The sequence below is a fragment of the Cetorhinus maximus genome, chromosome 17 (genome assembly GCF_964194155.1).
Source record: "Cetorhinus maximus chromosome 17, sCetMax3.hap1.1, whole genome shotgun sequence".
NCBI lineage: Eukaryota > Metazoa > Chordata > Chondrichthyes > Lamniformes > Cetorhinidae > Cetorhinus > Cetorhinus maximus.
The window spans coordinates 39,569,460-39,583,285 of NC_135895.1; the positions used below are offsets into that span (position 1 = coordinate 39,569,460).

Sequence of the window (13,826 nt, forward strand, 5' to 3'; positions counted from 1 at the left end):
AAATGAAATCTGACAAAAATGGCAGCTGATCCAAAATAGATGTTTGCAGGAATGATCACAGCTTGGACAAGTTTTAAAGAGAGCCTGGAAGCAGTGAAAGGGAAGTGGAGGAGTCGAAGGTGTGGGACCTAAGTGGCTGAAGGAGAGTTCAAGAGTGGGTTGTAGGGCAGGAGGAGGTTCGAGATGAGGAACAATGAAGCTGTGAATGAATTCAAATACTAGGATAAGAATTTTAAATTTGATTTGTTGAGGAATCATGTCAGAAGGATAGGAGTAGTGGCTGCATGTGGAATAGGATGGAGAGAGCATAGTTTTGGATGTGCAGAAGTTCTCCAAAGCTAACAAATCACAGGCCAAGCAGGAGAACATTGAAGTAGCTGAGTTTGGACCAAAAAGAGATGGGGAATATGTGTTTCAACAGCAACTGGGAGAAGGCAAAGGTGGAGCAGAGTGCTGTTGTGGAGGTGAAAGTAGGCAGAATAAGAAGATGGACGTTTAACTCCAAGTTGAATAGTATTACAAAATTGCAAGCAGTGTGGCAGGAAGTGGCTGGTGGGGAATTGAACCAAGTGAGGGTAACCCAATTACAATGGAGGAGGATGGTGTGATCAGCTCTGTCAAAGGCTGCAGAGAGATTGAGAAGGATGAATATGGAAAATACACCACTGTCTCAGTGCATGTCATCTGTTAGGACTTTTTCTCCTTAAAACCTCCTCCTTTATAACCGATCTCTTTGACCAAACCTTGGGTCCTTGACAGCCCTGCATCTTGTGAGATAGTGGTTTGTGCCACAGTGATGCTGTGCTAGTCGCTTACAAGGAAGCTTAGCTACAAAGACTTGTGCATTGTCTCTCCTATACCGGTTACTTGTTCTCCTTGACTCGAAGTGTCAAGAAAACTGGTCATGGGTCAATGTCACATCTCTGTCCTGATCTCACGAAATAACACGCTGCTGGAAGTGATTAGCAATTTCTGCTATCTTGGGTTTGTTTTTATTCTTTCACAGGATATGAGTGTTGCTGACTAGGCCAGCATTTATTGCTCATTCCTAGTTGCCCTTGAGAAGATGGTGGTGAGCTGCTGCCTTGAACTGCTGCAGTCCATGTGGTGTAGGTACATCCACGGTGCTGTTAGGGAGGGAGTTCCAAGATTTTGACTCAGTTACCATGGGCTACAGTTTCGGGCAATCCGTCCCTTGATACAGAACTTGATTCATGCATAGAAAAAGCAGCTACCACCTTTGGCCAACACTCAAAATGTGCATGGAATAACGTCAAGCTGGTTCTTAGGACTGAGATGTGAGTTTGAATCCTGTGTTCTCAGCACCTTGTTGTATGGCTGTGAAATATGGACCACTTACAGCTATGAAGAAAGGAAACTCAACAACTGTCAACTTTGCTGTTTGTGGTGCATTCAGGTTATCTCATGAAGGGACAAAATCATGAATGTGACAATCCTCTCAAAGGCAAATTGGTTGGCACCAATCAAGCAGAAATTACTTTCCTGGCTTGGACATGTTCGCAGAATGGAACTTGGTCGCATACCTAAGGACTTTCTGTATTGCGAGGTAGCCAGAGCCAGATGACCAGCAGGATGCCCAAAGATCTGCCTTCAGGGTTTTTTGCAAGTGTGACGTGAAGGTCCTAAACGTCGATTCACGCTCTTGGGAAACACTAGCTGATGACAGAGCAAAATGGCAACATCACCGGAGGGCCAGCATGTGACACCATAATGATCAGTTGCTACAGCAGCTTGGCAGCAGATGTCAACACTGAAAACAACAAACCACAATGACGCTGAAATACCACTTCACTTCATGTGCACGTGTGGCAGAATCTACCTCTTACGGGTTGGTCTATTCAGCCATCAGCAAAAGTGCACCAAATGAAGCTACCCCAGACCCAAGAAATTTCATTTGCTGCATGTCCATGTATAGCTGGAAGGATGCTGCCACTGCTGGATTTCCTTACATCATAACAGTGACTACACTTCAACAAGTACTTTATTAGCTGTATAGTGCTTTGGCACATTCTAAGATTATTAAAGATGCTGTACAAATGTAAGACCTTTCTTTTTGCTTTATCATGGTAAGTGAAGATGGTGCTGATATGACAACTGTGAAAATACTAACTACTTAGGGAGCCACTGTTATGGCAGGCGGATGGTAAATGCCAAGCTGCCCAAATTCCAGAGGGAAACTTGAAGCAGATGCCACAACTGTTTCAATTTGTACTTATTTCAAGATGCGGGCTTTGAATTCAGTAAAGAGAAGACCACCAAGTCTTTTAGGTTTCTTACAAAACTAAATTAAACCTTTATTAATAGAAGAAATAAATTTAAACACATACATAGATCTACAAATTAATCCTATGATAACTTCTAAATCCCCTTATTAATCTAAACACTAATTACACCTCCATTAAGGCAATAGTGAGACAAATAGATTTTAAAAGACCCAGGAAAAGTAACACACAATACCCTGAACAGTCGAATTCAAAGTGAGTTTTTCTCAGCTTCAGTTCCTTGTAGACAGCAGATTGTGGCTTAGATGCTGGAGGCTTTTCACTTGTTAGATCTTAAAATGCCTTCCCTTGCACACAGCCTTCTCTGCTTTTATACATATTTTCCCCATTGAATGTAAATTCCCTTTGTTTCATTATGTTTTTGGACTTTTACCTCTCTAATAAGAAAAGTCTATCATAGTACCAATTCTACCAGTAATCTTTGGGGAAAGTAAACACTCTCTTTCTTAACCTCTGGCTAGGTGAAACATTTCACCCCCTCCTTTGAATTCAAGCCAGTTTGGTCTATTTAAAATGAAAATGTTCCTTAGATTCTAAAACTTCCCCCATGTTTACCTACTTAACATTTCAAACCCAGTTTATCTTCTGATACATCAAAGCCTTCAGACCAGCTGCCTTTTAATTCAGTTAAGTCTCTCTCTCACACACACACACACACACACACACACACTTCACTATTACTCTATTTTACAATAAATTACAATAACTTTATGAAAATATTATATCTTCCTGACACCATCCTGAAAGTTGAATAATATGTAATTTACAAGCAAACGCGATAAGGCTTTTTTCTGTTTGATGGGAAATATTAAACAGCATATCTGTTCTCTGAACCACAGAATCACACAGAAGGAGGCTATTCGGCCTGTCATGTTGTGCTGGCTCACTGAAGGAGCAATTCACTCCGTGTCACTCCACTGCCTTCTCCCTGAAGCCCTGCACACTCTTCCTTTTTCAGATAATCCAAATCTCTCTTGAAATGCCTTGATTGACCCTGTCGCTAACATGCTCTCAGGCAGTGCATTCTAGATCCCGATTACTTGCTGCGTGAAAAAGTTTTGCCTTATTTGCTTCTTTTGCTAATAACCTTAAATCTTTGCCCTCTCATTCTTGATCCTTCCACCAATGTGAACAGTTTTTCCCTATGTACTCTGTCCAGACCCTTATGATTTTGAACAGATTTATCAAATCTCCTGTTGACCTTCTCTTCTCCAATGAAACAGCCCCAACTTCTCCAATCTGTCCACATAACTGAAGTTCCTCATTCCAGGAACTGTTCTTGTGAACCTTTTCCGCACCTGCACTAATGCTTTCACATCATTCCTTAAGTGTGGTGCCCAGAACTGTATGCAATCAATACTCCACTTGAGGCCGAACCAATGTTCTTTATAAGTTCAACATAACTTCCTTGCTTTTGTACTCTCTGTCCCTATTAATGAAGTGGAGGATGCTTGATGCTTTATTAACTGCTCTCAACCTGTCCTGCTACCTTCAATGATTTATGAAGATGTGACAAGCAAAGTGGATAATGGGGACCCTGTAGATATAGTATATCTGGACTCCCAGAAGGCCTTTGATAAGGTGCTGCACAAAAGATTAATACACAAGATAAGATCACATGGAGTTAGGGGTAATATATTAGCTTGGATAGAGGATTGGCTAACTAACAGAAAGCAGAGAGTTGGAATAAATGGGTTCTTTTCTGGATGGCAAGCTGTAACTAGTGGGGTGCCACAGGGTTCGGTCCTTGGGCCCCAACTATTTACAATCTATATAAATGACTTGGATTCAGGGATAGAAGGTACTATAGCTAAATTTGCAGATGACACCAAAATAGGTGGGAAAGTAAGTTGCAATGAAGAAATAAATTTACAAATGGATATGGACAGGTTAGGTGAATGGGCCAAAATTTGGCAGATGGAGTGTAACGTGGATAAGTATGAGCTTATCCATTTTGGTCGGAAGAATAAAAAGGCGACTTATTATTTAAATGGAGAGAAACTTCAGAATGCTTCAGTGCAGAGGGATCTGGGTGTCCTCGTGCATGAATCGCTGAAAGCTAGTATGCAGGTACAGCAGGTAATAAGGAAGGCAAATGGAATTTTGGCATTTATTGCTCAAGGTATAGAGTATAAAAATAGGGAAGTGTTGTTGCAACTGTACAAGGCATTGGTGAGACCGCACCTGGAGTACTGTGCACAGTTTTGGTCCCCTTACTTGAGGAAGGATGTAGTTGCACTGGAGGCAGTTCAGAGGAGGTTCACTAGATTGATTCCAGAGATGCGGGGCTTGTCTTATGAGGAGAGATTGAGCAGTTTAGGCCTATACTCGCTAGAGTTTAGAAGGACGAGAGGAGATCTAATTGAGGTATATAAGATGCTAAAGGGGATAGACAAAGTAGACGTGGAGCGGATGTTTCCCCTTCTGGGGCATTCTAGAATGAGAGGCCATAGTTTGAGGCTAAGGGGTGGTAGATTTAAATCAAAGATGAGGAGGAATTACTTTTCTCAAAGGGCCGTGTATCAGTGGAATTCACTACCTCAGAGTGCAGTGAATGCCGGGATGCTGAATAAATTTAAGGAGGAGATAGATTTTTATTTAGTAATGGGTTGAAAGATTATGTGGAGAGGGCGGGAAATTGGAGTTGAGGCCAAAATGAGATCAGCCATGATCGTAATGAATGGCGGGGCAGGCTGGAGGAGCTGAATTGCCTACTCCTGCTCCTAGTTCTTATGTTCATATGCACACTGGTCCCTCTGCTCCAACATGGCCGTTGACTGTATTGCTTTTTTTTAAACAAAATGCTGATATTAAAACGACAGTACTCATTTAGCAGTTGCTGCAAAATAAATGTGAAAACCATTGAATTTATCTCTTAAATGCATAACCTTTCTCTACTTGATGGACGTTTTATTCATTTTGTTATTGACCTGAAGACAAATTTGTTTGCAACTGAAGTACTGAATGAGCAAATCGTCATCTTTGCTTGCTGGGTTCCTGAGATGACTGCATCTGCACACTTTGAGCCCCAAGAAAGCTAAAGTTCACTATATTTTTATGAATTGATATTGGTGCCCTTTTTTTTTAGTTGGTTTTGCATTGTGCGCCTCTGTGAACAGCATAGTGGGAGAAGCATTTCATGTAAGAGCTGAGAGCCAAGAGCTCTTCGGGAGCCATTTAAGGTGGAGACAGTGTAGCAAGCAGCACAGAATCATGTTTGTGATTCTTTAAACCCTTATACCAGATGTAATATTGAGAGCTGCTGCGGAATATATGACAATGATTTAGTGCATTCATATGTTGGAGATTACTGCACTTGTATAAAACTAATAACGCATGGAACAGAAGCTCAGCTGAAAATTATGAATGGTTTTTATTGCTCAAAATAACCGTGACAAATACAAAATGAAACAGGTAACATTTTTCCTTTATTATCTTTTTATTTTTTGGAGACCTCTGTAGCAATAGCAGACATATTAATATTTGTTAAAATGTATGAGGAAGAAAATGCATGGTTAATCACTTGGAATCCTAAAGCTTTTAGAGTAAGCTACTCTGGTTATAACCTTTAAAGAGTAAATATTAAGGCCAGTTATTCGAGACTGCATCTTGGTGCAATAATAATGCTGATGCGTTAAGTTTTTGTTGTCACTCGTACTTGATGTGAATTTTTACGGGTTTAGTTTCTAATGGTAGATGTTGCATTTTGAGTTAGGGTCTGGAAGTTAACTCTCCTGAGCAATTAATATTTCCTTGTAGCTTTGAAAATGTGAATGCTTTCTGTTCTATCTCTAGTTAACAAAGCATGAGAAAATGAGGTTAATTCCGTGTTTTGTTCCAGACCCAGTTGACTTTAGAACTGCATTGCTGTGAAATGTGGTTAAAATGGAGTATTCATAATGCTGCACTGTAATGTTTAGCATCTTATACTGTACTCAATCCTGTGAGTGTTCCTCTATGCTGGAAGAGTATGCAGTGTTTCACAGCTGAGGGCTGAATATTCTCCAGTTAAATTCTGTAATCCATTGAAAGTATTTGAATAAACAATTATTTCATGAAACTATAATGTTTATGGTGGTTAATGAAAGCAGTTGCAGTCTTTGCTTGGACACAAAAAAGGGTTGAATTACTTAATTTTTTTTGAACAAAATGTTAAGAGAAACTCATATTTCAGTTGTGTGTTAATAGGAAGGATAATATTTTTATTAGAGTGGGTAGCATCCCTGCCTCTGAGCCAGAAGCTCTGGGTTCAAGCCCTCCTCTGGGACCTGCTGGCCAAGGAAGGTGCATTCACTATGCGACCAAACAGGTTGAGTATCAACTTGTAAATCTTTCCAACATACACCCATATACCCACAGGCAGTAAGAGAGGGGAGATTTCTGGTCAGCATGTGATGGAAGGAAAATTGGAGCCTCTACCAGGACTATTCATAGCCCAGGTTACGACATGCATGTAAAAGTGTATGTTGCCACAGCAACTTGGACTCCTTTGGGGAGCCGGTTGGCTCAACTGACTGGATGGCTGGCATGAATCAGTTTGGTGCCAACAGCACGGGGTTTGATCCCCGTTCCGGCTGGGGTGGATTTGGGACCTGCCTCCTTGCCCTACCTGTGGTGGAGATCGTGGTGCTGTGGGTTGAACCTGCCTTTGAGCAGAGAGCTCAAGAAGAAGAGAAATATTTCTATAAAACAGTGAAATTAGAGTGGCATTCAGCCTTGTTTCAAAATCAATGGTTTGTGCAGTCTGAGTGAAATGTTTGTTTGTTGCTTCTTTCTGTGCATTTTAGTTAAGGTTCAGCCACCAAGGTAATTGTTGCGAACCAGCCTTCAATTCATTTCTTTATACCAAGTTTTCATTTCCTGCCTTGGTTGTTGATGTTTATTGGTTTTTGCTTGTGGCCACAAATGGGCATGACTAAGCAACATATCATGTTCTGAGCCGTGGTATTTTCAGTTTGTTTGGAATGGTTTCTTCTGTACAACTGATTCCAAGATTGCTTTTGTCCCAAAGTCCTTTTTTTAAAAAAAAAATTGCTGCCCTACTTGATTTTTCATGGTGCTTTCACATCTCTCTGATGGATAATGGAGTGTTAATATCCTTTGTTGAAAGGAATATGGAGGGTGTCCCAAAGGTTCTGCTGATGGGGTTAGATGAAAAGACACAGGAGGAGGCTCGTGTGGAGCATCAAGAACAGCATCAAGCAATTGGGCCAAATGGCCTGTTTCTGTTCTGTACAAAAACAAATCAAATTGAATCCTCTAATTGCACCATGTGGAGCAAGAACTGTGTGCTGGTCTCCGATTTGTGCTCTGTTGGTTTCTGTGTGACGTTGTTGTGAACAGGTGAGGAGGAGTGAACTGTCTCCCTTCTATTTAACCTCCTCGGTTGGCCACAACAAAGGTTTAAGTTTCTTTTTCATGAGGATATGCCTCTTCTGAATCAAAATGTTTGTAACTATTCATGCAGTGAGCAGTAAGGAACCAATCAAACAAGGTTTTCTTAAGTTAAAGTACAAATTCATTAACCATTAAACCTGAGGAAAACGTCACACGCACACAGGTATTAAAAGTAAGGGAAGTTGGAATCCAATAAAAAAGCTAGAGTAATATATGGTTAAGTGTCCTTTACTTGTCCTTGAGGCTTAGATTGTTAAACTTTGCAGCCGAATTGGATTAGCTGGCTTCGTGGGTGCAGTCAGATGTAGAAGATATTGCAATTATTACGAGATCTCGGTTTACTGGTAGATTTCTAGTAAAGTCGTCTTCCTAACCAGTTAATACACTTGTTCCAAAGGAGAGAGAGGGAGAGAGCGCAGCTTTTTGATCTGTTTCCTCTGCTGAAAACTTTCTTGACACTACCTGTGTCACTTGCAAACTATCTGCAGTGTCTGCAGCCTGCCCTGTTATACCTTACCCAGTGTGTATTTCCAAGGGGTTTTGCGTGGGTCTGTGCAGCAGTCAATATCCAGCACTTGCACTTTTAAGTCTCTTCCTTAGTGATGAGTTTCGATAGATCTTTGAATTATAGCAAATGCTCCTTTCTTCGCACTCCCCTGAGGGTATCTTGTTTGCTTTTTCACCTTCACCTTGGAAGGTGTCGCATTTCAAATTGCAAAATTTGCACTCAGTTGAAAGTTTGAAAATCATAGTTTCAAAAATAAAGGGGCATAGCTTCGTAGCAACATGATAAAATGCAGTGGACCCATTCAGATGTCAAGCCATTTCCTTATTTCAATGAATTCATGCCAATGTGCTATTTGCATCCTAAATTAAACACCCTAACAAGCTGAACCGGCTTAGTGCTTTCAGTAGACCACAGTTTTGATGGCAGAATGAGACTGTGACAAATGCGTGTTTCATCACAATTCAAATCAAGTAATGAATTTTTATTATGAGATGGCCAGTTCCTTCATACTTTGTTTACTCTGTTGAATTTGGTGTGAATGGATTTCTGTGTGCCTATATCCAGAAATGATATTTCCAGGATGACATGATCTATGATGTGGTGTTAATGCAGTGATACATTTTTAATCGCAAAACCATTTGGTTGATCTCCCGTGCTTGGCACAATAATCAGCTCTTTTAGTCTGGGAGATTGTTGCTCCACTTCACTCGCCACACCTCCTTCCCCCGCCCCCACTCCCGCCAGCCACGTTTGACTCTACAAGGTCCAGGAAACTAACCTTTGAATCCCACTGTGAGTCACGACCATATTTGTTTTCGTAATTATTGTTTTGGTTTGACTTTGTCCTTTTGAATAGATGAAAGTATTGCACTCAAGAAACCCATTATCTTGGCGGACGGAGTGGTGGTAATTGACAGTTCCATAGCTCTGCTTGTGCATTCTCTATTGTATTGTGTGGTGGTGCTCTTGTTGTTTTCATAGGCAGCCCCTCGGGATCGAGGATGACTTTCTTCCACTCTGGCCCAATGGGTTCTGTGATGACCGAGAAGTTCATTGTACGATCTTCAGATTCTGCCACTTGTGGGCAGGTAGTGCTTGGACGGTCAGGTAGATAAGTTGTTTGGAGGTTTGTGCACTATGTCCAACACCTCAACTTCATCTTAGCACGTTCCTGACGAAGTCTTTGTGTTTGGTGCCTTCCCAAATGAAGCTTCTCCATTTTGACAGTCACAAGCCAGGGATTCCTATGAGTTGGTGGGGATGTTTAATTTCTTCAGGGATTTTTTTGAGGACATCCTGAAAGCATTTCTGCTGTCCTCCCGGGAGTCTCCTGCCACAAACGAGTTCCGAGTAGAGCAGTTGCTTCGAGAGTCTGGTGTGTGATTAACACCTGAATGCTGTGCACTTTGACTTGGGAGAGGATGCTACTGTTGGATCACCTTTGCCACATGATTTATAGAATCCTGCAAAGTCACTACTCGGACTTCTCCAGTGCTTTGAGGTGCCTGCTGTAGGTTGTTCAAATCACTGAAGCATATAGCAGCTCGAGGATCACTGCTGCCGGTAAACCATGACCTTAGTCTCTGGTTTGAGATCCTAGCCCTCAAAGACGCTTTTCGTCGGTTGACCGAAGGCTGAGCTGGCACATTGGAGGCAGTGATGAATTTTGTTGTCTATGTCTCTCAATGTATGTCTCCCTATGTCAAGAGATGTTCGCATAGTGCCCTGTGAACCATCAGTTACATATGGACACGAATCCAGATTCAGTGTTCAGAATTGTTGTTGGGTTTTTTCTGTGTCTGAGCAGCGAATGTAAAAGTAAAGATTGTTCAACTTCATGGTGCTCATCTCTTTTAAAAAAAACTTGTTTTGTGGCTGAGATCCTAACTATGTTTGAGTATTTGTTTGCTCCAACTTTCTGAAGTTTAGGAGATCACAAGATAAATAAATGCAATAGGAATGGTTTCAGTTCAAATCCGAGATAAAGTTCCATTGCCAGCTTTTGTGCAAGTCACTCCCCGTTTTTTGTCGGAATTAAAAGCTTGCTCAAGGCATTTTGTTAGCACAGAGCATAAGGGAAAAAATATAAATGAAGCCTAAAAACACAAGTCATTAAACATGGCCTAATCTCTCTGTTCCAGTGATGCAAGTGTATATCCTAGGGGATTGTTCAAAGAGCAGGAAGTTCTTCTTGGATTGAAAATATTGGAAATTAACAAATGTATGATTGTTTTAAAAGAGATTCAATCAGAAAAGACCAAATAGGCTAGGGCTTTTTTTTCTCTGTCTGGAAAAGAGAAGGCTGAGGTGCTGATTTGACAAGTTGTTCAAGTTATGAAGTCGTTTGATATGTAGATGTAAAGTAGATTTTTCCACTTGTTAGGACATCCAAAACTAGAGATCATAAATATTTGAAATTGAGAAATAACGTCTTCATTTAAAGTAGTGAGAATGTGAAACCTGCTCCCACATGGAAAAGTTGAGGCAAATAGCATTGATGCTTTTAAAAGGAAACCGGATCAGTGAGTGAGAAGGTAATATTATGAAATACCCCTATTTAAAAAGCCAAGGATCCTATCTGCCTTTTTTAACAGCCTCCTCAACTTGGCCTGCCAAAGATTCGGGTACATGTACCTCTGCACCCCCCAGGCCTAACTGGTACTTCACCCCCTTTAAAATTTTGCCATTTAACCTATACTGCTTCACACTTTACCTTCCAAAATGCATCATTTCACACTTCACTGCAATAAATTTTATTTGCCAGGTGCCTATCTACTTCAGCAGTCTGATATGTTCTTTTGAAGTCTGCCACTATCCTCCGAACTGTATATGACTGTCAGGAATTTTCATAATGTCATTGGAATTTATTGTAAAGTAGAATAATAGTGGGGGTCTGTGTCTATGGGTATGTGTGTTTGTGTGACTTAATTGAATTAAAGGCAGCTGGTCTGAAGGCTTTGATGTAACTGGAAATAAGCTAGGTTTGAAATGTTAAATCGGTAAACATAGGTGTAAAAGGAACATTTGCATGAAATAAACCAGATTAGATTGAATTCAAAAGAGGGTGGTGAAATGTTTTACCTAGACAGAAGTTAAGAAACAGCATTGTTTACTTTCCCCAAAGATTACTGGTAGAATTGGTACTATGATAGACTTTTATTATTAGAGAGGTAAAAGTCCAAAAACACAGTGAAACAAAGGGAATTTACATTCAATGGGGAAAATATGTATAAAGGAGAGAAGGCTGTGTGCAAGAGAAGGCATTTTAAGATCTAACAAGTCAAAAGCCTCCAGCATCTAAGCCACAATCTGCTGTCTACAAGGAACCGAAGCTGAGAAAAACTCACTTTGAATTCGACTGTTCAGGGTATTGTGTGTTACTTTTCCTGGGTCATTTAAAATCTATTTGTCTCACTGTTGCCTTAATGGAGGTGTAACTGGTGTTTAGATTAATAAGGGGATTTAGAAGTTATCATAGGATTAATTTATAGATCTGTGTATGTGTTTAAATTCATTTCTTCTATTAATAAAGGTTTAATTTAGTTTTGTAAGAAACCTAAAAGACTTGATGGCCTTTTTACTGAATTCAAAGCCCGCATCTTGAAAGAAGTACAAATTGCAAACAGTTGTGGCATCTGCTTCAAGTTTCCCTCTGGAATTTGGGCAGCTTGGCATTTACCACCCGCCTGCCATAATAATTACATTCCTAAGCATTTTAATCTGCAAACCTTGAAATTATGTCGCCTATACCTGACTCCAGGTCATTATTAGGTATCAGAAAGCACTCTAGATCAACCTCCACCCCCTGCCTAGCACATCTTACACCCCACTATGGTTAAATGTTAAATATTCATCTCAAATTTCTCCACTTTGCATCTGTCAATCACTGTGCATCAGTGTCTCTGATGTTATGCCCTACATGGCATAAAACTCTTGCCATGTTTTGGAATTTAAACAAATATAATTTTCATGAGTGATTTTCAAATAGTTTAAAGCAAAATGCATTTGCATTAGTTTAGAACAGAAAACTTGAATGGAATATAATGAATACATTAATGGAATTTATTTTGATCAAAATCTTTTAAGGCCCTGAGGCGTCTTGACAGGGTGCATGTGGAGAGGATGTTTCCTTTTGTTGGAGAATCTAGAACTAGGGGCCACGGTTTAAAAATAAGGGATCGCCCATTTGAGACAGATGAGGAGAATTTTTTTTTTTACAGAGGTCGAGTGCTTTGAAACACTCTTCGTCAAAAGGTGGTGGAAGCAGGGCCTTTGAATATTTTTAAGACAGAGCAAGATAGATTCTTGATTAATAAGGGGGGCGAAAGTTTATCGAAGGTAGGTGAGAGATCAGCCATGATCTTATTGGATGGTGGAGCAGGGTTGAAGGGCTGAGTGACCTACTGCTCCTAGCTTGTATGTTTGTATTTTTGTCAAACACCAAAATCAAATTTGCGAACCTCCCTCCACAATTGCTAAACATGCCGCACCCGTTGTGTTAGGAAATGAATGATCCTTTTGCTTATGAACACTCTGGAAATTAAAAAAAACATATTTACAGGCAGTCAGTCAAGTTTTTGAAAAGTGAATTTTATCAGTATAGTCAGATCCAACACGTTGACAAAGGTAACTTGTATTTACAACATAGCATAAGCACTTTGCAGGAGCATTATAAAACAAAATATGATGCCGAGTCACATAAGGAGATATCAGGGCAGATGGCCAAAAGCTTAATCAAAGACCCAGCTTTTAAAAGCATCTTAAAGGAGAAAAAAAGAGGTCGAGTGTTCAGTGAGAGAATTCCAGAGATAGGGCCTTGGCAGCTGAAGGCACGGCCAGCAATGGTGAATCAGTTAAAACCAGGGATACTTAAGAGAAGAGAATTAAAGGAACACATCTCAGAGTTGTGGGGCTGGAGGAGATTATAGAGATGAGAAGGGGCAAGGCCATGGACCGATTTGAAAACAAGAATTAAGATTTTAAAATAGAGCTGTTGTTAGCTGGGAGCCAATGTAGGTCTGCAAGCACAAGGGCGATGGGTGAATTGGACTTGGTGCGAAAAAGGACTCTGAGAGCAGAGTTTTTGATGACTGCATGTTTACAGAGGGCAAAAAGTGGGAGGCTGGCCAGGGATACATTGGATTTAGTTTAGTAAAGCCTAGATGCAACAAAGGCATGAATGACAATTTAAGCAGCAGATAAGTTACAGCAGGGGTGGTGTCGAGTGATGTTACTGAGGTGGAAATTGACGGCCTTGGTGATGCCATGGACATGTTTGGAAGCTCATCAAATGTCAAATATAACACCAGGTTTGTGAGCAGCCTGATTCAGTTTCAGGCAGTTGCCAGTGAGAGGGACAGAGTTGGTGGCTAGAAAAGCGAGTTATTGTGGGAGACTAAAGATGGCAGCTTTGGGTTTTCCAATATTTAATTGAGCATAAATGCCTATTGTTTGAGTACTTTATGCTGTACAAGCAGTCTTGCCCATTTGGAGACATTGGAGTGGTTGAGAGAGATGGTAGTGAAGTAGAGCTGGGAGAAATCAGCACATATATGAAAGCTAATACTGTACATTCGAATGACGTTGCCGAGGGGGCAGCATATTTATGAGAAATAGGA

At 40.6% G+C, this 13,826-nt stretch overlaps 2 protein-coding genes across 4 annotated transcripts in view; both read left to right on the plus strand.

Annotated features, from left to right (window-relative positions):
- tmem69 (transmembrane protein 69) overlaps positions 1–13,826 on the plus strand; it is a 522,919-nt gene that overhangs the window by 119,336 nt on the left and 389,757 nt on the right. The window lies entirely within an intron of this gene.
- mast2 (microtubule associated serine/threonine kinase 2) overlaps positions 1–13,826 on the plus strand; it is a 544,666-nt gene that overhangs the window by 22,152 nt on the left and 508,688 nt on the right. The gene's annotated exons all lie outside the window — the stretch shown is intronic.